Source organism: Neolamprologus brichardi, chromosome 15, assembly GCF_056152115.1.
Source record: "Neolamprologus brichardi isolate AB-2024 chromosome 15, ASM5615211v1, whole genome shotgun sequence".
Taxonomy (NCBI): domain Eukaryota; kingdom Metazoa; phylum Chordata; class Actinopteri; order Cichliformes; family Cichlidae; genus Neolamprologus; species Neolamprologus brichardi.
The window spans coordinates 4,082,926-4,108,406 of record NC_142118.1 but is presented as its reverse complement, the minus strand read 5'-3'; the positions used below and the strand labels follow the sequence as shown (position 1 = coordinate 4,108,406).

The following is a 25,481-nucleotide window of genomic DNA, read 5'->3' as shown; positions in this document are numbered from 1 at the left end:
TTGTTTGGGAAGTGCACCAGGCCTTAAAAGGACACGGACACATTATGTAATCATTTATTTGAAATTGAATAATTGAATCTGCCTTGAGGAGAAGCCGAGCTTAAAGAGAGGCCTGTTGGAAGAGGTTTTGAGGTGGAATGTCAGACTCAAACTAACTCTGTCTGCTTGAGGCAAACCAGACTTCAAATTACTTCAAGAGGAAAAGAAATTTCACCGGTCACTGAAGTCACTTGAACTCATTTCACTTGCTTTTTGTCTCAGAACCATGGGAATTTACAATAAACCTATTTGAGCTTTGCCACTGTCATTTCAGTGGTGCCACAATGTAACTGCAGTGTATAGTCTATGTGCTGTGTGCCGCAGGGTGGATTTTTTCTTTTCTTTTTTTAAATTGCCATTCGGCTTGGTATTAACAAGAAAATATACTAAAAGCAGGGTTTACCCAGTAATCTTCTTACCTGAATCTGGGGATGCCACTCCTACTTCATCCTTCACCACGCATTTATTTTGAAGGGATCTGTTTGAGGGGAAGCCTCTGAATCATTTATCTGCAGTAAGGACTAAATATGTAAATGGTTCACAATTAATTGTAGTATACATAACAGTGACTTACAGCCATGTCTGATTTGCATACTCCAACTGCGCGAGTTAAAAGGTGGCTTTTTGAGTTAAGAGGGTACATAAATCACGTGTTTACAGGTGGTGTGATGTGCATCTGTAATATTGTCCTATTTACAACCTGTTTGCATTAGTTTGGATGTATTCTTTCAAGGGCCACAACAGCTTATAAAATATTGGCACCATCCCAGCCGTCCTAATGCTGCGATGCATGCACTCCACTGTTGATTAATTCACGTTGGCAGTAGATTTTCTCTGTATAAATACCTGCAGCACAATGACCAGGGTCATTAATTGTATTTGGTAATTACCGTATGACAGCCAGCAACAAATTAAAAAGGAAAGGGGGCTGTTTTTATTCATTTAAACTCTGTGTAAGTGGGTCACCACATTATCAAAATTGGACTATTGACATTAGCTCATATTCTATTCAATTTTCAATTGAGTTCAGGTTTATTTATAGGGCGCCAAATCACAACAACCGTCGCCTCAAAGCACTTTATGCCATAAGGTAATGAATTTAGTATATTTTGGATAAAAGCCTGACAACCAACGAGCAAGCACTTGGCAACAGTGGGAAGGAAAAACTCCCTTATAATAGGAAGAAAACCACTGTTAGTACCAGGCTCAGGGATTGGTGGCTATCCGCCGTGATCGGTTGAGAGTCAAGGAGAAAGAGAGACGCAGACTAGTAGGGTATACTTTACATACTTTATACTTTGTTTTAAATCTACATCATAGGTACATTGTAACCGCAAACCCCTCTGAAACTTTATGCCATAACATGACATGAACGTCCCTAGAAATCATATCTACACGTCTTGTTAATGCAGCCCACAACTATTGTAACTGGCCTGTTCAGCACTGTTGATGGCTCCTGTGTGTTCCGGCTACTTTTTCACCACGGCTTTTTATTTTATCAGTGAGAATAACAATCATTGCCTCAATAAGGAATGATAATCATTGCTCCAATATAAGGACTCACAGATGGTAGCGAATTCCTGGAGGGAGATCGCTGAAACCGTCAGAATGGACGTGAGGGAATTTACAAAGAAGTGGAAAAACTTAAGGGACAAATATGTTTGCCTCCCCCCCCCCCCCCCCCCCCCCCCAAAAAAAAAAGAAAAAGAAAATGACCACAACAAAGAGCAGGGGCGCAGGATGGAAAAAATACCAGCATTTTATTTGTTTGTATCGTGTCTGGCACCGCATATAAAACACGGCCACAATGTAATTAATACATAAAACGCTACACAAAAGTATGAGTGCTGGCAACGATTTCAACCACTTACGTAAGTTATGTCGCACACTCTGCAAAGATTCACTGCATAAGTCTAAATCAACAGTGAGGACGAGAGAAGACAAAAATGTAATGATATGTTGGTGGCATATAAACACACGGGGAGTGAACAGAAGTGCTCAGTGCCTCACTTGAAGTCGTGTAGCACAGAGGTGAAATTTGTGTTTTTCTGCGTTTTTATCCGTTTTTTTAAATCGTTTTATCGTTAACTTGGTTTCCTTGGGTCTTTCCCCGTGTGTTATGAATAAATCTTCTTTTTTGGTACTGGTTTTATTTTGTTGTATTTATCCGTGACACCTTAAAGGCCGGTCTGTGAAAATATTGTCGGACATAAACCGGTCTGTGACGCAAAAAAGGTTGGGGACCGCTGCTGTAGCAGTTTGAGCCTACAGCACCATAACTAAGGGAAAGTTCAGGTCACCTAATCAAGCCCTAACTATAAGCTTTATCGAAAAGAAAAGTTTTGAGTTAAAACTGGACAGGGTGTCTGTCTCTCAAAACCAAACTGGGAGCTTGTTCCACAGGACAGGGGCCTGATAGCTGAAGGGCCTGCCTCCCAATTTCCTTTTAAATGCTTTAGACCAGTGGTTCTTAACCTTGTTGGAGGTACCGAACCCCACCAGTTTCATATGCGCATTCACTGAACCCCTCTTTAGTGAAAAATAAAATGTGATTTTTTTTCAAATTCAAGCCATAGATATGTTTTTTTTTTGGTGCACAAAATGAGCCGTGCATGTCACGGTGGAGGCTCTGCCGAATCCCTGAGACCGATTCACCGAACCCGTTCGATCGAACCCAGGTTAAGAACCACTGCTTTAGACTAAGCCTGCAGTCTGAGAGGGAAGTTTGTTATTAGGATAATATGGTAGTGGTGACATCTTTATGATATGATAGGCTCTGATCATTAAAGACTTTGTGCGTGAGAAGGATTTTAGTGCATAATGCTTAAAAAGGAAACGCCAATGACAGTGACTTTGGTTATACAACTGCCTTCGCTCAGATGCAACCCCGGCTGTTTAACCTCTCTTTACAAGAACACAGTTCATTGGAGTAGACTTAAAAGTCAGGCAATTGCCACTCATATCAGCAGCCAAGCAAATGCAAAGTGAAAATCCGAGAGAAGAAAACTCCTGCTTGGAAAGACATAAAGGGCAATGTTGCTGCTTGGTCTCTGTGCCCCTGGTACGTTTTATGCGTTGCAGCTTGGCTGTTTTTGCATTCAAAGATGAACAGACTTTGTCCGCAATAAAACTGACCATAACGTTAATAAGGCTGCAGCTGAAGGTGGCATTGTAAAGATATCTGTCGTTGCTCTGTGCCCGTGGGCCCCGGTGTGGTTTTATAGCTTTGAAGGGTAGACATTTTCTTTTTCTCAGCGTTTGCAAGATAGGCCTATTCATTCCCTCCTCTGTGGACAAGAATTCATTGCCACTTGGAAAAGAAGCCCTTTGATTTTTATGAGAGAATTTTTTTAACTGTAGTCACACCAGTCATTTGATGGCGTGGCCATAACACGAAGCTGCTCGGCATTTGCAGTTTTTCGCCGTACTCTTTTTACTTTGCTTTCCTGTTCCTGCTGCAGCTCTCAAGTCTTGCGGCAATACCTTTACCCTGAAATGAATAGTCCACTTCAAAACTGCTCAAACACCCTTTTGAGAATGGAGCCAATGCGATGGCAGCCAAGTGTGATTATTAATGGCGGGTCTCTATCTCTCAGGCCTTAATTGGTCTCTGCTGATTGCTCAGCGTTCTGATTAAGAAATGTCATTAAAATTGATGTATTATACTTCCATGTGGTTTTCACAGTTAGCTGCTTCAATCAATTGATAATTACGTAGATGATTTATAACTGGGGTTCATTCTGACAAGTTTACAATAACGGACACGGTAGAACTTTTTCTGTACATCATTTGAGGAAGGCAGCGAGCGACTGAGAGTTGTACCGCTTCACCTTTTTATCTCAGTGATATTTTTCATTTTTAAGGTTATTAAGTATGTTAAATGTCATTCGGGAGTGGCCTTTGGACTGAAAGTATTTGAATTTCATCACAAATGCGTAGACAATTAGAGGAAGAGAGCAAATATAAATCTATAGGGAGAAGTCAATGAGATGGTTAATGATGTTCCTTTGTGTGGAGTTAATGGAAAACATCTCTAATTTCATGCCAAAGTAAACATTTCTCCTACGGGGGTTCAACTCATTTTGTTTTTTAAAAAAAAAAATACGAGAAAGAAATTCAAGGTTTTCGTTTACACACCAGTGCCAATGCGCTTGGTTCGGATAATAAGTATTGGTAATTTTTGTCACATCAAACTCAATATATATAATATTGCCTGGAAGTTATTGACTGTTTATGTAGGTAAAATTCTAATCTTACGTTCCATAAAGAAAATGGGTGGTGGCACCAGAACACATCGTGTTCATTATGACTTTCTTAAAATATACTTCTCATATATGCACACTCGGTTGTGTTCTAACTTTTAATGAGATTTCACTCTGGATTATTTTGGCACTGTTACATAAACAGCCATATGTCACAACTTTTTTTTTTTTTTTTTTTTAGACTCTGCAACAGCAGATGTATTTTAGCCCCATAAATTGACGGTGGAAAAAAATGTTTAAAACCCAGCGAGTTTTATCATCCTCTCGAGAAAGATTTGGCAAGGTAGCCCTTTCCATTCCTGCACAACATCACAAATGCAATCAGACTTTTTTTCCTTCCCTTCACCCCAAGAATAAAGAAATAAGCTTTCATTTATTGTGTTTCATCTTAAAAAAGACAAAATGCACTCGAGATCCAGCCCTGCAGACTAAGTCTGACGTGATGCGCGTGACTCGGAGGAAGTATCAGTGAAACAGGATAAATGAGCATTCAATAACATTTCCCTTTTTGAAAACGTTTCCCCGTCTGCTTTGCCCATCCTGGGAACTAATATATCTATATCGGTGTGTTATTTTGAAGGAGAAGAAAACGTTTTTGGCATAGCTCACAGAGGGACAGTAAAGCAAAAGAGAGATGTAGCTTCACATCAAAAATGTGCACACAAATGCTGTGATTATCGGTTGTCTAACAATCACAGCGATAAAAGGGCACCAACAGTGTTTTGCTTAAATACAGCCCGTTTTCTTTTGTATTGGAGTTTTAAATGATGCGGACTTGCAGAAATGTGTAAACAGAAGTGTTTTTTTGTTCCGATGAAGGGAGCCTAATTTAACTTTTTGTTCTTTCTCACACTGCTTCATCTACGATGTCGGTGCATGTTTGGTGTGTCGGTAAAAAGAAAAGGCAATACTCTTTGTGAAAGTAGAACAAGAGTTTTTTTTGGCAGCTCTTAAAGTTCAGTGTGGCTGTATTGCATAGTGGTTTGTGTAGGCTGCTCTGAGAAATGTATATATACGTATATACTATATATATTACATGACAATAGTGCTTTTGCAATATCTGGCGCAGTCAGATCCGACATCCTTTAATCTGCCAGTTTTCTAGTCTGTACAAAGCCTGTGTGATGTCCAGTACGCAGTTAGGAAACAGTCTTCCTCTGCTCTACCTGTACTAAGGCAAGACCCTTATCCAATCCGTAACTGAGTAAATGTGGTAGTGGGATTGCGTCATCTCCTATTGTGTGCTGCAGGGGCATCAGCTAATTCACCTAACATTTTGTGGAAACGGCTCCTGCGTGACCTGCGGTGGATATCAGCTTGTTGAAGCCCCGTGCTCTTCAGATATTAGATATTAGAGAATCCACAAAAATGTGATTATACTCTTTTTATTTTTTAATTGTACGCTGCAGTGCAAAAGGGTCATGAAAATTTTTCAAAAAGACAACAAAATCCCGACACCATAGATTGTTTTGTTTAAAGCCTTAGCCTCTTTGTTTGCCAAATTGATCTTTATTTCTTTTATTTGCAGTGATCAAAACGATAAAAAGATGTCTACCAAGTTTCCCCCCCTCCCTCACTTGTTTTCAGCAAAAAAATGTCATTGTGCATAGATTCCAAACAGAAGCACGTACTCTTTCATAAACAGACAGACACAAACAAAGAAGGAGACGTGGTGACTTCCAAAGGCTGCCACCGTCGAGGAGTCAGATGATCGCTGTTTTTACCAACACCAGCTCTGTTGTTACGTGCGACAATGAGGCCCTTTGAAGTGTCACGTCCCATGCAAAAACTCCTTTGTCGTCATCTCAAAAAGAGCAGAGCTTTCACTTTTGTGTATTATTGGAGGGTTTTTTTTCCTCACATTTTCACTCAGACATTTGTTTGCTACTAATCCCAAAGAGCTTTCCAGCCATATATGTTTAGTTTGACTGTCTCCCACTGCCACTTGTCTATTGTTGACCTCCGATATTCTCTTGGGACTGTTGTAGAGCCATTAATAGTATGTCTGTGTGTAGATCTGTCCTCACTTTCATACTCTTTGAGGGAATGGAAACCTGTTTCTTATTAATATTTGAGAACACCAGAGTGTTAGGACCGCATTTATAGCAGTTCTTTTTTTTTCTCAAAGCCTTCCCATTTACCAACTGTTATTGTTTCTGCAGGTGTAGACAGCAATACTCAAAAGATCTAATTTGTCTGTGATGAGCATCCCCATCCACAAGAGACCAAAGGTACGGTAAGATATGAAAAGCTCATTATCTTAAGTCCCAATAAACATCTTATTATGCCACCGACAAGCCACACGGCATAATACAAAAGCACAATAAAGCATGAGTCGGTCATATTCTGCCTTGTCTTTTTTTATTTCCATGGAAACTCTTTGGAGCCATTTTAATTTCACAAATTTTACTAACGATATTGCTGTAGAGGAGAAAGGCTCTAAAAATCTAATCTGATTATGCTCTAATGCGACCTGACAAAACCTTGATTGTTTGCTACAGCTTACTGTGCATAACGTGTAGTGTTGGCCTGGTTTGGCGGGGGGTTGATTGTCTGGAATTATTTGATATATGGTGTCATTAATTCTGCTTGACTTCCCTGCCGTGTCCATAAAATGAGTTGTGTCTGTCTTTGTTTCTTTCCCGCGATGATCTCGCAGTTATGTCGGCAAGCAAAACAAAGTTGGTCTCGAAGCAATTACTTGGGCTAGAGTCTGATCTCGGGTCATTAAGAGATAGGATTACTCCTGGACCGCGGGACCCCAGGAATGTGCAGACCCCTCCGGTGGTCTGCTCACCGCTGATGAAATAGAATTGAATTAATGGGGTTGCCCACTGTGAGGACTGATTACAACGACATACTGCCTTTGATCCCGGAGCGAGGTGACCAGGCATGGGCGCCGCAGGCATCGAGGCGGGGTTTCATGTGTGTGTGTGATTATGTGTACGTCCTGTCTTGGGTCAGTGCGTCACTAATGAACGGTGCTCATTACGTGTGCTCTTTGCTGAGTTCACATCTCACTGGGGTGCTCCAGGTGTAAAATCACTCTATGGTGTTGGGTTTGTGGAAGGTGGCCCAAAGTGGTATGTGATAGTTATCCTGCTTTTAGATTTGGCAAATCATCTGTAGTCCTTCATGCATTTTAAACGCCTCCCCTTTGATCACAGTTGCAACTTGTGTGTTGTAATCTGAGGTTAAATTTAGTTCGGTGCTATAGGCCGTTGCCTGCAGTCCATCATGTGTTGAAGTCTAATAACACAGCTGGAATTTGTAACCACCGGTGTTTACCACTTTTTGGTTCAAGTAGTGTACGAGTTGGTAATTACCAGTTGAGCATAACAGTTGGCTTTTGTGCACCAGGAATTTCTTTGCTTAGTTATTAAGTAACAGAAATGCTCTGCCACAGCTCACAGTGGGCCAAGTGTGGAGTTGAGTGTTTACATTTTGGTCAGTGTAATGCAGAAGATTGAAAATACAAGTGCTGTTCGGGAAAGGTTTTCTTAAAGTGTTCAAGTGTTGAGATTTGAGTGGGCTGAGATATTATCAGGCATTCTTGGAGCTGCTAACGCGGCCTAAAAAATTCTGGCAAGGAATTCTAGCTTTGTCAGAGAAATCTGAGCAAAGAAGGGACTCGGTGACAGTGAGATTGATATGCTTAATCCTTTAGAAATTAGCTTCTGTCAGTGTATGGATTCATTATGAATACTGCTTCATGTAATGAAAACTTCACTTGAATAAATTTAAGTCATATTTTACAGTAGCCGACGAAATTGGCAACCTATAACGCCAATTTACACTCGCACTTCTCAATTTACTTGATATTAATAGGCGAGAAAAGTCTCAGCTGTCCTCAGTCCTTGTGATGAAATGAACCGCGTCACGGTTTGAGAGTGTGAAAGGCTTGTTATTTGTTTGTGTGATCATTGTGCTGCTAGAAGGTGGCAAGAGATCCAGATCCAGAGATCATCACTGCTGCACTGTTAGCATTTATAAAGTTGTTTTTTTGCACTGTAGGATTTTATTGACTCGTTTCAGTCATTTCAAGTATACACTCCATGGATAAAAGAATTGGGCCGCCCCTTTTCATCTAAATTTGCCTTGGTGTTTCTGGTCCCAGTCCCAGGTGGCCATGCTGTCAGCCCTTCCAAACATTTGAAAAGACTCAGTCGTTCTACAGAGCGCAGTAAATACGAGGCCACTGTTGCCAAGTCAGTTTGTCTCCTAAATATTCCATGATCAGCTAGTTATTATTGCAAAGATCATGTAAAGTTACTTAGTGAGGTCACTGAGTGCTGAGATGTTTACTTGGTGAAAGTCACCAGTGTTCTCCTGACTCAGTAACCACGGGGCTTAAAACCTCCTCTAGCATTAGCATCAGCACAAAAACTGCATGCTGGGAGCTTCATGGCTAAGCAGCTCATTACTTTTGACCTTTCTGCATTTTCTTTCCTCTTTTTAAGAAACTCTTAATACCTTCTAATACTTAAAAAAAATAAACGAATACCTTAGGAGTTCCTTTAAACGACTACAATAAAGTTGCTTTTTTAAAAGGCTAAAGGAGAAATTTATTTAATTTCAAAATTTCTAGAATTTTTTCACTATAAAAAAAACTCAGTCGCCAAACCCTTGATGCCATAAGAGATCATTCCACTCAGGACAGAAATGGTGTTCACTCAGAAAGCCTTTGTATCCTTTCTAAATGGACAAATGCACCCAACCATGCCAACAAAACACCCCCAACTAGGGCTGTTTGATATAACGATATATATCGGATGATGATATAAAAAGTCTATCGTTTCATTTTACGCTATCGTTTGTTTTGTGGTGTCGCAAAATAAACTGTTTATGGCAATATTCTTTCATCGTTTTGATGGTCACTGTAGTGGCTATATTACTTTCTTAAAGTTCTCTCTTTCTCTTATATGTAATATAACCACACTACTGACAGACAAGCGCCTGTTTATATGCGTTGTCATTAGCAACAACGACGGTAAAACCATCGCATGTCCGCTTGTTTATGTTCCACATAAACCTTTCACAATAAAGCTCAAGATCCTGTTGAGACTTCTCAAAATAAACTGAATCACGTGAAAGAGCAGATTATTTACGGATGAGAAGTAAAAAAGAGCCGCCAGGTGCTAAAAAATAAACCTTAGACTCAAACGTTAGAACAGGCTTTTCCCCGCAGCACGCCGTGTAATAAATACTCACAAAGAAAACAGCGGCCGTTACAACTTATGTCTAAAAATATATCGTTTCATGCTTTGGTTAAAACATTCGACTCCAGGTCCATGACGCGCAGCTGGAAACACTTCACGTAAGTCGAGCTGCCCGAGATTCACAGAATTTACAGAAAATGTTACTTTTTGTGATTTATATCGTTATCGGGATGATAATGTCTTATATCGGGATATGAGATTTTGGTCATATCGCACAACTGGTCAAAGATTGAGTTATTTTCATTATATGTCGACCCTCTATGTATTTATATAGTAAATTCTTTTATTTGAATTAAACACCAGGCCATTGTGATAGTGTTGGCCGTCTAGAACAGCCATAGTCACCTTTGCCTTATTATGTTGTATTTATACTCCAGTCCAAACTAATTGTTGGATTACTAATCAGTAATCCAACAGTAATCTTTCGCTTTCAGTGATATTACACGAATGGTCTTTAAACCTTTGAAGGCCACTATTTGATACCCTCCATTTAACCCATCTACCCACTAATTGAAAGTGTCTATGGGACTATCTTACAGCTAGTGGTTACCCGCTGGCTATAAGGTGTTACCATCTGTCTCCATGTGCCCATAAAGCTCAGAGTGGTTTGGGGATTTTTCCATTAGTTGGTACAACTGTTCTTACGCCAAACAAACTGCACCACATTCAGCTCAGAGTAGCACGCTGAGTTGCATTTTCATGGGGCTATGGTGTGGTTATTTGTTTCACAGCCAAGTCTGAATGCTGCTGTTCAAATTTCAACCAAAAAGAGTTAGAGATCTAAAGTGTTTTATCTGCTCCAGACATTCTCGGTGTGGATGTGCCCTAAATCCACACAGCAACAAAAATACAGAATTCTAATGATCAGAAATGTCGCACTGCCTGCCAACAAAACTCAATAAAGTTTTGTTTGTTTGTTTGTTTTTTAAACCACATATCTTGGGAAATAATGGTCATCATCACCCTTGTTTGCCCAGCAGTGTGGTGTTTATGTTGGGCCCCCAGACGGTAAGCTTGAGCTGTCTGCCAGAATCATTCTCAAGGCCGCCTCAAGTAATGATAGATGACAAGCTTCTGCGAGGAGGAAAACGGGTCCCTCCGGTAGCCACGCAGAGCCGCTCAGACAAAGGTGCTATCATCTGGCAGCCCATCCTCTGCGTTATTGTGGAGGAAGGTTGAGGGGTGGAGGTAAATAAAAGAGTGGAAGAGTGTTTGCAGCGGCTAATGAGAAAGAAAGTTACATCTCTCCCGTTGAGGAGTGCAGTAAATTGCTGTGAGGCCTGTGCATTGACTCCTTCTTGTCAGTGAATACTAATAAATCCCAGTGGTCACCTTGATTAAGCTGAACATGAAGTTCCAGTTTTCTGCTCTCGAAAAGGTCTTACCTTGACTTTAGACTGAGCAGGAAATGTCTCGTCGTTATTAATGAATCTAAAGAAAATGTATGTTTTGCACTCGTTTTAGGCTCTCTCTCTCAGTTAAACGCTGGTATGTTTCAAGCAGCAAAGACAACATAATTTTTCCTTTTAATAAATGTAACAGAAAAAATATATTTACCATGAAAATGAGATTTAAAAAATAAATCTTTCCATTGGCTCCATTCACTGAAGGCACTGAGATGCTGTAGCCAGTATCCAGACCTTGGGGTTACATTATTTTTACATTATTTTCTGAAGGTCCCGGGGTCAAGAATAAATAAATAACAAACAACCTTCCCAAAGATATTCATATTCTTACTTGAAAATACTTCTTTTTCTATGTTACCATGTGGGCTCAATGTCGTTATGCCCAGTTCAGTTCAAACCAGCAATGTAGTTAGAGTCCAGCCTTCAGCGATGCTAATATTTCATTTAATAGTATAGATTTTACACTATACATTAAGATATTAGCATTAATTAGTAAAAAAGTAAAAATGGCTGCATAAGTAACTTTATCTAAAAATGTGGACCCAAAGTGATTCAAGGAAGGAGAAATTGTTAGCATTACAGCAACAGGCATCGAGATTGGGTGGATGTCAGAATGTGTACATGCTAAAACGCCATGTCACGCCAGAGGTCTCTGTGTGACTTGCCCACAGCCTTAGAGAATGATACTTCTTACTTAGGTGTCTTGGAAAATTTCAGAGATGATGACAGAGCTGATCAATAAAGCAGCCTACAGTCATACCATAATTAACTTTATCAAACCACACAGTGCTTTAACACAACAGGGTGCGTCAGAGTGGTGGGATAGGAAGTAATAACAAAACTCAGGAATAAAATGAAACCGGTTAACCTTTTAAAACCGGTCCGAGCGGGCACGCTCCGTTTTGCGCAACTACTTTTAAATCCCTGTAGCACTGCAACCACGTGAGCTAGCACAATAATTTTTTTTGCATATGAAACCAGAGGAGTTGTACTTATATCTTATGCCATCAGCTTGTCCTCGGTCACAGTTTCCTTCCACATAAAGCTTTGCAAAAACTGCATAAAAAGCGCTTGCAGGAACAAAAACATAATATTCCAGAAACACGCTTTGCCGATCCGATCAGCTGTTTGTAACACTTCCTACGTTGGAATAGACATCAGCGTGAACTATTGCATGTCCGCCATTACCTGCCCGAAACCGGAAGTGACGTCATTTTTGCGGAAATGTAGTCTTTTATCATCAGGGTCTCATGAGCCTATACTGGTGTTTTTAAGTTATCTCTGACTTTATGACTTTCTGTGTCGTTTCTGGGATGCTTAGGATTCATATTGCACTGCTGGAAATAGTTTATTTTGATGCATATGCTGCTTTTTTGCAAATTTGCATTATAATATTTATTTTCGTTTTTCCTGCAGTATATAAAAATTGGTGTATCTCAAAAATAAAACTATGAAGACACTCAAAATAAATTTCTTGTGGTGGGAAACTATTTTGTGCAACTTTTTTGTATTTACAGTTTTGAGGGATAAGCCTCTTAAATTTCTCTAACTAGAAATATATGTTAAAAAACAAAAAACGATTTTCAATTTTTTGTAGTTTATTGCACTTTTTTTGCAATTTATGTAATTACTATGCACTTAATGCATGCATATTATTAAAATTTGGGCTATAATGGTTGTATTGATGTATAGCAACTTGAAATGCTCCCAAAAATGGCTCCACAGCATGTAAAAATATAATATAAGCTCTGGCGGACTTGATTCTATGGTAGGTCTTAAAGGGTTAAAGAAGAGTTTTCAAAATCGCATTCAGCAGCAGCAGCTTATTTGTCGCTGAAGCCAAAATCCCAGTTGAAAATAGCATTTAGATTGTTCAGCTTATGTTGTTTTAATGTTGTGGCTGCTTGGAGTATATTCCTTTTTATCCTTTAACTAAAGTCTGTAATATTCCACTTTGTGCCACATATGTTCCTTCACCTAATGGACTGTCCCACTGTGACGGGATAAAGACATTAAATGCAGAAAGGTGCCTCGTGGTTTGCCATAACCTCATCTCCCACAACCACTTACTTAAACTCAGCGGAGTACAGCAGAAGTTGCCTCATGTAGTGTTTTTAAAAACCCTACGTCTGCCACTAGTATTAAAACAGAGCGTCTTCACCTGCTGACGAAGGGGAAAAGAAAAAACCTTTAGAAAGGCATTCATTGGGACACAGCGCGCTGAAGTATTAAGCTGCAGAGACAGGAAGTGTTGGGAGTGTAGTGGAGGGGGGGTAGTCCTGGGGAAAGTAATGTTCTAAGCAGAAAATAATGGCACTAATGACATGACCTCTGACCTGGGCACCATGAGGCGCATGTCTGATATTGTCTTGGTTGAGAATAATCAGGTGTGTAGGAAGGGGGGGGGGGTTAGGCAAGGTCAGGGCCTGGTGCCATTCATAAGACAACCTCTGGCCTTCACAGCACACACACACACACATCTTTAATGATAGAAAGGGGTGGGAGCACGGCCCCATTCACATGCCGTCACCAGACCATAACGGAGTCGGAACATAAACGCACATTCATAAACACTGACTGCGACCCGCGCTGTCGTACGTACCCGGTTATATTCTTGTCACATAAACAGTGAGGCATTGTCTCCTGCACGCCCCTGGAGTGATTAAGACGTACGGCGCAACAGGGGGTCGGCCCGTGGTTTAAAGGAGCATAGAATCGGAAGAGGCTGACACACAGAAACGCACACACATACACGCAGCGGGGGCTTTAGCATGGCATCTTATCCAGGCCATTGAGGCTAATATCTGTGAATGGGGCATGCTGGCATTTTCATGGTATCGGTGTTGTCGCTTTTCCTTAAAGCGCCCTGAGGGACTGCACGGTATGATCACATCATAAGGGAGAATGGGGGTGAAAAAAAACGACCCTACCACTTTACCTCTAATGTCCTCAATCAGGAGCAGATGACTACAATGAAGGCAATAATATTTAAAAGTCATTAAAAACTGTCGGCTCACGTTTGGCTCAGCAGATAAAATTTCTCCGCTTTGCAGCTTAAAAGGTGCGAGGCAGCCTTGCTTTGGCTCGCCGTCATGTGCTCATAGTGATGTTTAAATGACCGGTTTTATAAGCTCTTATGTGCAGCATTTCAAATAGCACATTGTAAATTGAATAGGCTGGAAAAAAAACGTATTGTATTCATTACAGCTTCAAAATGTCACTTGGCCTTCCACCTTAAAAAGTGCTCAGGTTTATAAAACGTCATTTGTTTAAATTTGTGTTTAACCAGAAAACAAAAAAGACACAAAAAATCACTGAAATTAAAAAATAAATCAGTGTCTGTAGCGTGTGCATCACTGAACCAAGGATGAGCATGCTGGGACAAAAACAATAAGTCTGATGCTATCTGCCGGCTGCAATTCATTGATTAGACCCATGAGCTGCAGAAATATCGGGATTTGCAAAAGCGTCCCCGCCAAGAAAAAAAATCATTGCATTGGAGAAGCATCGATAAATAGGCTTTACCGGGCAGTTTATTGAAAGACCCCTTCAGTTCCCATTTTTAAATTGCCAACTCGGGCGAGGAAGGCGAGTATAACGCTGCGATACGATGCAAAGAGAAAGCTGAAAAATGTTCAGCATCGCCAGCTGTCCGTCCATCCATCTACTCATGCACAGAGTCCTGTCAGCCGTGCTTCGCCTCAGCCGTCCATGCCAAACATTCGTGTCCCCCTTTCGGTGAAGACGTCTTGCAGCCTGATGATATCAAGCAGCGGGCTTTGCCATTTCAGAGCACACAGTATGTCTGTCATGTCAGCTGTCTTATTTAAGAATATCTACACCTCAACGTCCCCTATTGCCCGGCCTCCATGCAAGTAATGTCGTATTGATTTTTATGCTTGGCATCTGTGCTCCTGCTATAGCGTTAAGTCACGACCCGTAAATCAAAGCTTAGCGTGCGTCATTAGTTGGCATGCTATTGTGAGATGGTTATCGCTGCAGATGAGATGTATTGTTTCACTTAATGTCTTGAGCAGCGCTCAGCTCGAGCTCAGATATAAAACAGTGTGTGCTTCTGGAGCAGAATCATAGGTAATTTCATATTTGCAGAACATCATATTGTATTTTATTACATTGCTCTTTCCTCCACGTAGCACAGAAGCGGCTATAAAAAAGGTTGTTATCTTTGTATTTTTTCCTCATATATGTTTGCATCTGGTCAATCTATTGTATTCAATGATACTGAGAGTATGCGCATATAAACTGGAGCCTACACAATGCATTATGCAATATCAGAGATGGAGATAAAAACCATGACTTATTGCTGTTCCTTCCTCCTTGTTGTCTGCTAAACTTGATTGAACGTTTTTCCATTTTTCAGCCGACTCAAGCTGTTTTGCAGGCAAAAAAAAAAAAATGTATATAGGATTTCTTCTTCTTTTGCTTTCTGGGTCGAGCTGTTAGACGGCGTCACCGCTTCCTGTCCTGCATCATTTAAAGAAAATGAAATAGAAAAGTAAAACGGCACGCCGATGTTGTGAATATCCTGTGTCCACCCCGTTCCAGCCCCTGTCAGATTCACAGATACGTTTAAAAGGAAGCAATTTCCATGCCTGGTATGAAGCCTCCTTTTTAACCTTAATTACATCGCAGCTCTGTACGGACCGAATGTCCTCTGCCGAAATTAATTTCCCAACAGGGACTCTTATCAAAGAATTCAGATGTACCTCCTTATCATCAGCGGTCAGTGGCACTGCGTTATAATGTACTTGCTGCCAAATTTTTATTTGCATAAATGTTGACACGAGCCTTTATAGCCATCCAGAGAGTGCAACTCATTATGTCACCTATCGCTTATGTCAGATGTCCGCCGCCGTTCTCAGGCGTGACAAAGATGTCAGGGTTGGCATGCACGAGACAGAGAAAAGCATTTAACTGCATTTTCCACTTAAACTGGGATTCAGGAGTGCGCTGTCATTTATGCGAAAGGTTATTGTCTTTCAGCAGAGATGACGGGGCGAATACAGATTCGGAGTAGTGAGCCATTACCGACATGCTACAGGTCATTTGCAGTTATGCGTTTATCCGGGCTCTTGTAGATGGAGATTTGTTTTGCACCGTTTTGCCCCGGCTTTAATGACACAATCCAGGAAGCGCTACGATGATCCACAAGTTGTGCATTTTAGTGTGCATGTAAAACGATTAAAGTGATCCTAGTGCAGTTTTATGGATGGCACACATGTGTAGCGCAGATGTCAAAGCAACACTATAGGGGCTCATACTTGCGAGCGAGCATTCCTGCACCATATGTGTTTTTCCTTAACTCCGCTGCCCTCGAATCTTCTTTCAGAAACCGCTGCATACTGCTGAGGCAAAACAAATCACCTTTCAGTTTAAACTCCCGCTGCTTACTAAAATAATCAAAATTCACATCGAGCCTCAAAACCCACACATCGAAACCGTCTTTCCTTCCAAGCTGTAAACCCCCCAAAAAATGAAAGTGCTGCTTGTAAAAATTGATTTTGAGATAGAAGCAGAAATTTGTGTCGATAGTAGTACTTGGCACTATAGCATAGAGAATCTGAGCTGGGGAGAAAAGTTCAGTATGCAGCGAGTACCTGGCTCTGTTTTTTTTTTTTTTTTTTGTTTTAAGTGTACTTGAGGTGCCGGATGAGCAGGTTGCGTTGGCTTTTGAGAGCAGTTGAAAAAGAAGCTCGTCTATACGCGCTGACCTTCCGCGGCTAGACGAGCCGATGAAAGAAAAACAATTAACGTCAGTGAAAAGTCTATTAAAGCACCGCGGCTCTCCGTCCGGCTGTCGCGCAGGTGTTACTTCAAAGATGCCACCTACAAAGTTTTGTAACAAATTTGCATCGCGACTGTTAAACACGTTTTTAAATCCATCCGGCGCGCGTTAATCCGAGCCTCTCCCGGCTCCTTTTCCTCAGTCGTTACGTCTCGTAACGTCGCTCGACTATCACTCGGCTGTTTTTGTGTTGAGTTTGCTTCTCTGTGTGCCAACCTCTGCTGCTTTTGTCAGTCTTACAGCCACCCACCGAGATCAGATTAAAGCAGATATGTCGAACACAGCACCACTGAGTGGCACGCCTGGAGCAAAGCATGCTGGGAGTTAGCGGCTCGTACGCTGCTCTGTGACAGCTGAATGGGCGAGTGATGTAAGTGGCACTGTCCCCCCCTGTAATTGCTGTAAACTAATTAGGATGTATGGTTTGTGGGCATTTTAATGGCGCTGCACTGTAATATGTTTTTTATGAGATTTTCCGTAATCTTGTTTTCTCTGCGACTGTCGCTGCACATATGTCGTTCTCTATTTTATCGAAACATTTCACTTGGTAATTAGGTTCCTTACACCTGTGCTTCATCAGCAGACTCATAAATGCTGAAGGCCTTACTTTTCCTCAGTTTTTAGCAGTGCTGTACTTTAAGTTGGGTAAACTTCCATGTGGTGCAGTATTTACTTCGTTTATCCTGCCGCCATCTACCGGTCACAGCCGATGGCGTCCCCTCGCTCAGCCTGGTTCTGCTGGAGGTTTTTCCTTCCCACTGTCACCAATTGCTTGCTCATAGGTCATCTGATTGTTGGCGTTTCTCATCTGTTATTGTAGATCTTACAATCTAAAGAGCCTTGAGGCGACTGTTGTTGCGATTTGGAGATATATAAATAAAATGTAACTGATTTGAATTGGTTTGAATTGGTACTGTAGTCCCCAAACTGAATGTGGGAAGCTCCAGCGATGACTATTTAACACACATAAACATCAAACTTAGCAACACATTTATCTTCAGTGACTAAAAGTCCAGCTAGATTGAATCAACAGCTGATACTAGCTAGCTCGCATCACAGTCAGCACTCCTAATATATCCTCCACCTCCCACTGGAGGAGAATTGGTTGGGGGTCCCTTCCGTGGTGTAGATAAGATGGCAACCGCTAACTGTGAGAATTAATCTTGGTTCTTGCAGCGCTCTGTACACGTAGCTGTACTTGTCAGTGTGAATGCACTCAAAATAGCAAGAATGTGCAGGCAGATTTGAGACAGAGGGCACGACTCCATCATTCTGAGATTCAGCACATCCAAAGTCAGAAAAAAGACTCTTAAGGGAGATGGTTTAATTATAATTTGAAAGAGCAGTTAAGTTCTCATCCTCTGTGTATACCCCTTCTCTCTCTTTCTCTCAGTCTCTGGGTCTCTACACCAAACCAGATGTCTGGTTACTGGTGTAAACTGGTTTGCTTTCAACTTATTTTGACATTTTAAATGGAATGGGGAGAGGTGGGACCAAATAATTAAAAGCTGAATCTCAGCAGGTGAATTCATGTTTACTTGAATGTTTTTTTTCATTTACTTGAATAAAACATACCAATAAATATAATTTGAGGCAATAAATTATCGAGCAAAGGTTAAATGTCTCTACGATGAGTTTATCATCACTTGGAAAGACTCGACCATTTGACGTTTGCTGCCTCAGTGAGCCACCACATTAACCAGTTCTCAACCAGCTTCTGTACAGAGCGCTCCACCAGTTCATCGAGGGTCTACAGAGCCGATTAAGGAGTACCCTCGCTGGACCATGGTGAAATGGTGGAGTTAGTCTGTCAAACCAAGAGATGGGTCTCACAACAGTGCTCTAATAAGCCTGCTGATAGAGGAATAGGAGACAGGAAGAGCCCGTTCTATTTGCTGTTTATTTTGCTAATTCACTCGTGAATTATGGCGTACACATGTATTAAGCAGAGGAGTTGATTGTACAGTAGACTGACGCAGAAACAAAGACATTTTCTACCAAATTTCATGGTTCCTGGAACAACAATCCAGGCTTCTTTTAAAGTAATCTATCATGTCCGCTCAGTTAAATGGATTTTAACACATTTAATCTTCCTGTGAGGACGAATGCTGCTCCACCCGGATTAGGTTTTCTCCAATGTGTAAATACAGCTCGATATAAACTCTGAACTCTTCTCAAAGTGCTGGTAGACTGACATTTTAGTTAGCTTCAAGAAAGGATAAAAAATGTTGTATTGCAGTATGGACTACTTGGTCATTGAAATATTGAATTTCTAAGCATTTTTGAGTAATGCACTATGTGTGCTCAGAGTCTGTAGTGCAGCAAAATTATATAGAAAAATATGATTAAAGAAGTGATGAAATAAACCAACAGATCAAACATTTATGAATGCACGGGTTCTTCCTTTGCTGTTTTTTCTACGGTTGGATTTCCTCTATCTGCTCCACACCACCAAAAAGTTGAATTTGCTGTATTTCACCCCAGATATTATATAATATTTTTTTATCCCCGTGGCAAAAATGCAGAACAACTTTTTAAAGTTTAAGATCCACTTTCTTATCATCTCTTGGGAATTAAGTTTTAGACATGCCCCGAGTGATTTCTACACATCCAAGCAAAGAACTGACAGGGTCACCAACCTGTGAGCCTCAGTCCCTTCCCCTTACATTACACCTGTGCCATCAACACTTTCTTCTTTTTTTCCACTCACTTTTCCTTTTAAAACTTCTTTCTTTTCTTTTTTTTTTTTACCAAATCAGGCACTTCTGGTGGAGAGGGCCTCTTGTTTAGTTGTGAAAAATCAATAGCCATTACAGGAGGGAGAGAGAAAATGAAAGAACATGCTCAAGAGGGCGGGAGACAGACTGCTATCCCTGTCAGTCTGACCCTGCCTGACGGCTGTCATCTCCCTTAATTGCTTTGCTAATATCATCCCCGCTCAGCCTGGATCTAGGTCAGCAGGGCCCCTCTGTTGGAGCTGACTTGAGGCTGTCCTGCTTCATGATCTCTCCCGCTGTCTGCCTTTTTCTTTTCCCCCCCACATTAGGGCCATCTCAATTAAAATAAAAACACACAGTAGGAGAGTGAGGAAAAATGCATTGTTTCTTGTTCTGATATGACCTCTCGTTTGAATTAATCCAATCGGACACATTTTTTCCTGGCAGTAGATAATCATTTATGCACCCCGCTCTATTCTGGGAGGGGAAATAGACTTGCCAGAATGAACCTTTTTATGTTTCCCTCAGGTGATGCAGGATCTGCTTTTTCTTTGTCTATCGTTCTTTCTGCCGTTTGCACCTTTAGGTCAGAATACAAAGCTTCTTAGTTACAGAGAAGCTTAACGCCGATAACTTCGGCTTGTGTTTCCGATTTGTTTAATACGGCGCTTTTTATAATGAAAGCATTTGAATCATTTGTGTTTCACGGGTGCTAACTGCCTAATATTTTGGCTCAACGAGATTGAACCGAGTAGATTTAATGATGGTGATTTATTAAAAGTGAATAATTACAGCTGCTCTTGAGGACGGTTGTATTTAAAAAGATAAAAATTTATGAAAACGAATTTATTTAAAAGCAATAAAAACAAAGGATGAGGACGGACAGGATGATATCTAAAGCTGACGGATACACGAGTTTCAAGGTCAATACACATTTTTTGCGAATTTAAAATCTTATATATTGGCAGATATTTTTTCCCCCACTAGTGATTCATATAAGAAATAATAGTACTGTAAATATCAGGGATATGTAACTGAAGTAGATATGAACTAAAACTCACAAATAACAATTTATCTCAGTTTCAATTAATAAAGAATAAAAATTATTATTATTATATCCATCCATCATGTCCTTCCGCTTATCTGGGGCTGAGTCGCGGGCAGCAGCCTAAGGCTACGTTCACACTGCAGGCGAAAGCGCATCAAATCCAACTTTTTTGACCCTATGTGACCCATAACCGATCATGGTGTGACAGTGTGAACGGCGCAAATCCGATATTTTCAAATCCGATCTGGGTCACTTTCGTTTGTGGCGCTGAATCCGATACATATCCGATGTTTCAGAAAGCGACTGCTGTTTGAACGGTCAAGTCGCATTAAATCCGTCTTTTACGTCACCGACACAAGACAGACGCCAATTATCAGCGCCGGAGAAGACATCGCGAACGCTTCCTGGCCATCCGGTGAAACTGTTGGGAAGACAACGTTGGAGAAACGTGAACATTTTGTTTGTACTGTATAATCTGCAGATTCTGACAGAAATCTGCAGCTATCCTTTGAAGCACCGCTCCTCTAAAACAGCAATAAGGATCATTATTAGGTTATTTACATTATTATGTAAATAACACAATAACTTAAAGCAAAAATTGGGAAATGTAAAATCCGAAGTCTTTATATTAAGGCCATCAGTCAAACAATACTGTTTGCTCTGGGTCTAAACAGAGCGCGTTGTGTGTGAAGTCTTCTTTTGCGCATGCGGGACGCTTTGAGCGTTCACACTAGAGCGCGTTTGCTGTCGCATTTTATTTGTAGTGTGAACACGCAGACAAAAAAATTGGATTTGATCAAAAAATCGGAATTGAGCTTTAAGACCTGCAGTGTGAACGTAGCCTAAGTCTACGTCTACACTAATCCAGATAAATTTGAAAATGGCGTTTTCGTCTAAAAACGCTCCGGGTCCACACTGTTGTTTTCATTAGTTTTCAAAAACGCTATGTTCCTGTACTGCACATGCGTGAAATGTGAGACGATTCGACCTGCCTCATTTCCGTCTACCGTTTATTTACTTTATTTACTAGAGCGCAGAGTTTATCCGAGTTTATCTGGAGCTATCTGGAGCATGTGCAAACTGATACTAACCTTTAACAGGGCTGTCAAAATTGAGAGCAAACAAAACAGCTGCTGTACAATGCCGTCCGCCATCTTAGTTGAATTGGTCACATGACTGCATCATACGACTAAAATGTGTCATCGTTTTCCAAAGCCTCCGTTTTCGCTGTCCACGCTGCGACGCACAAACGGCGTTTTCAAATGTATCCACTTTGGAGAGCGTTTTCAAAAAGCTCAGTTTTCCAAAAACGCCGTCTCAGTGTGGACGAAAGCTCCACCCAACAGCCAATTGGATCGGTTGGTCTTTTTTTGCATTTCAAACACATGTTGCCAACAGGGAAATTGCAGAGTGTCCCCATGTCAACAAACAGTGCGACATCAGCACTCTAACATATTTACAGGGTGTTTCTCTCGCTCTTTCTTCTCTGCATATCAGTTTAACCACAGATAGTTAGCACCCTGCCGATATATCGATCGGGCTCTAACGACATGTCATAAATGTGACATCAGCAGCATCATACGCGCTTCCTCTGTAAAATAAAGGGAAGCCCATTTCACTACTAAGGTGGTTTAATTGCGCTGTTGCTCACTCTCAAATCAGACCAAAGGAGTCGGCGCCTTAATGGGTGTAAGGTGCATCATTTGTTTACATGTGAATTTGTAATCTTGATAAAGATTTCCTCTCTCTTCGTTTTTTCCCTACTTATCTCCTATAACGCGGCTTAATGAAGTCTGGAAAGTGAACTGCAACCAAGTTATTGTTGCCAACACACCACCGGTGTAACGGCTCGAATCATTTGATGCTCCAATTATTTTTACAATCAAGTAGGCTTGCATAACAAAACACTTTCTGCGATGAGACTTGAATTTCGCTTCCAGCTTTGCTTGGCAAACTGTCCACTGGCTAAAGAAAGTGGGCACTGTGAGGCTGTGTGTTTGAGAGGAAGAAAGGGAGAACATTAGTGAGCGTTGGGGATGAATCACAGACCAGCTGTTTTCTGCCTTTGGGGGGAAATGCTAGTGAGTTTGAGACGTATGATTCAAGAGCAGCTTGAATAGTTTTATTAGCACCAAAGAGTGTTTCCGATTTGTTATTGTATCAAGCTTTAGACTAGTACCTGGATCTATATAAAATAGGACTGGACTAGGCATAGTGTCTGCAAATCCAAGTTTATACACTTGACGGCAACAAATAAAATGGAGAAAACATCGGGGTGTTTGAAAGCTTTTCTCGCTAGTCTGCAGCTTTTCTATTGTTTGCATCTCCAGTCATGGCTACAGGCAGCCATTTTAGCACAGACAAGGGACGAGGAACTAGTAATTGTGTCAGCAGCAGTGGCTCTCAGCCAAGAGCTGCAGACACTTTGTACTTTTCCCCCCCTGGTCCCTGTTTAATGGAGCGTGTGAAGGCCAAGGTGTGCTGCCCCGGCCCCAAGTCTAGGCTCGGTTCAAATGGCCTCCCGCACCTTCTCTGATAGGCACAGTGGAACAATAAACCAAAGGTGGAGCAGCTGGAGAAAGCATTAGTGTAAGACCATTTGTTCCTCGCTCCCATTTCAGCCTCGCCGCCCTCCGTTTGCTCCCACAATAAGACCCCTATTTTCATGACCTTTCACGAGTTGCATTTAGCAATTTAGCATAAATGTACAAGTTTATGATTCACACATTTGGGTTTGGAAGCTACCTATAGTCTGCTGATCTCTCTCCATGAGACCAGAAGAAGGTTTTTTTACAATATCTTCATCCCCTGTTGGGCTGTAATCTTGTGTATATTGGCTCACAGTTGCAGATTTCAAGCACAGTCCAAACTGCGCTTCCCTTCACCATAAAGAGTGGAAGTCCAGCTGTCACCCAAACTGTTTGGTTTGGAGGATCTTAGGGAGCTGAATAGAGGCAGACCCTTTGGTTAGCGCGAGGCCTGTTGTTTTGGAACTATTGATGGGAAAAATGCCCAGATTTCACAGATTTGTGGTGCCACTGTTCAGACCACAGCTAGCCTTGTCATTAATGAGCTTTTGAGTCAGACAAATTTCTCTCTCGGTTTCATTTTTCTCCATGTCTGCGTTTTCTTCTAACCACCTTCCTGTCACTGAATTTCATTGTTCCCCAGCATACACCCTACTGCCCGCATGATAGCAAAGCCTTGACTTCATTACGAATGCCAAGTTTATTATCTATTTAAATATGCTGCACTTTAACTCAACGCTATGTGAAGCAGATAAAAACACGATGTCTGAGTGCACACACTCCTTTGTCAGTTCTGTAACAAAGGCTTGGCTTTTTGAAAACACTTTTGGTGAAATGGAAAATATTCTGGAGTGTTAGCAGCTGTCAGGCAGGGATGGCTAAAACCTGAACTCAAATCTCAGGTCAGTCCAAGTTTAGGTTAATTTACGATGTAAATCTTTGCAGTTCTGACTAGATATGAGGTCTCTCTAAACGACGAGGAGTAAAGCCAATCGCTTTGCCAATCTGTCGAATTGTTTTCATCGTCTTGATGATAAATTCCATAAAAACTGTTGGCATCAAATCTGTTAACCACCTAGATTCTACACACCTAATATGGCTGCAACCCCTCCATGTGTGTCCATTAATTTTAAGGACAGCTGAGAGGGTAGTAACCCTCGAGATCTCCATATAAAGCCAGGCCTAATTAATCTATACAAGAAAGAAAGGCATTAAAGCTAAGAAAAAGTAAGTAATCAGTCCTTTTTGGCAGGTTTATAGTGCAGGATTAGATTTAATTAGGCCTTATTTTGTTGTAGAGGCCTTTTTTCCTGTCTTGTTTAGTGAAAACTCCCTCAAGACTACTGTGAAATAAACATGTTTGCCCACTGGTGAATCTTCAGTTAGCCTATTTTGATTAGCGTGTTTGTGAATGCTATAAAAGTTTGTTTTGCATTGTTAACGCTTTTGGAAAAACTTCCATCCTACCAGAAACTGTTCTTCGCTGGGATAGTATGAGATGTTGCGTGATCGCCACTATTGTGCATGCTTTTGTGCACCCTTGCACATCTGCATTTAAAATTTCATGAAAGACCTAAAGGACAAAAAGCAGTTACAAGAACCAAGAAGTGGCTCTTTTTTTGTTCACATCAACCATGAATTCATTCGCAGGTTCAGGTACTGAACACTGAGGTCTGCTAAGATATCCAAAGTAAAGCATTACTGTAAATACATTACATTATCCAGTAATGCATAATGTAATCCATTACTGTACAAATAATTACATTAAAGTAATGTAATTATAGTACACAGGCTATTCATTTATCTGCACACTGCATTGGGAAGCATCAGCACAGACGGCATGCTAATGCAAAACCAGACAGAAGCTTAAAGTGATGCTAAAGCTGAGTGGATGCTGACCCCAGCGCAGCAGCCAGAGCCTGAACTTCAACAGGTATCAAAGGCAGTGATGTCTGCTAAGGCTCGCAGCATTGTAGCGTCTGTTTCTACCTGCACCTGTTTCTTAGGTAGAATTACCTTTAATCTCTCTACAATGTGTAATGCATTGCTTTTCTTTGAGTTACAACCCCAAATCTGGTCCTGAGGCATCTGAGGGTGGTACTGTGGTGCAAACGACTTGAACCTGATGTGTGTGAAGGTTCTCAGTCATCCAGGTCATCGTAGTCAAAGGAGCTTGCAAAGAAAAGCATCTGGACTTCTTTAAGTTGCTTGAAGACGTTTCACCTCTCATCCGATCATGGCAGACAGCCATCTATAATCCAGTTTTGAGTTCCCTCCCCAGACGCCTTAACGCCCACTCACATCCTGGGCCATCTGACCTCAGGAATTCGCATGATAAGGTGCGGCCAGGTTCCACAATGAGCTCACCCGAAACTCTGGCTGATTGGGACCCACACCCAGTTTCACACCTTGGCTCAGGCGATTAGAGGATCATCAGGGGGTTCTTTTGTCCCTCT

The 25,481-nt window shown here is 41.2% G+C and overlaps 1 protein-coding gene across 4 annotated transcripts in view; it reads left to right on the top strand.

The window, feature by feature from the left end:
• klhl29 (kelch-like family member 29) overlaps positions 1-25,481 on the top strand; it is a 280,861-nt gene that overhangs the window by 20,904 nt on the left and 234,476 nt on the right. For 2 of the 4 annotated variants that reach the window (XM_087852069.1, XM_087852068.1), the window contains exon 2: positions 6,464-6,532. The exons of the other annotated variants lie outside the window; for them this stretch is intronic. The gene's annotated coding sequence lies outside the window, so the exon portion shown is untranslated. The remainder of the gene's footprint in view (positions 1-6,463; positions 6,533-25,481) is intronic. 4 annotated transcript variants of the gene reach the window in all.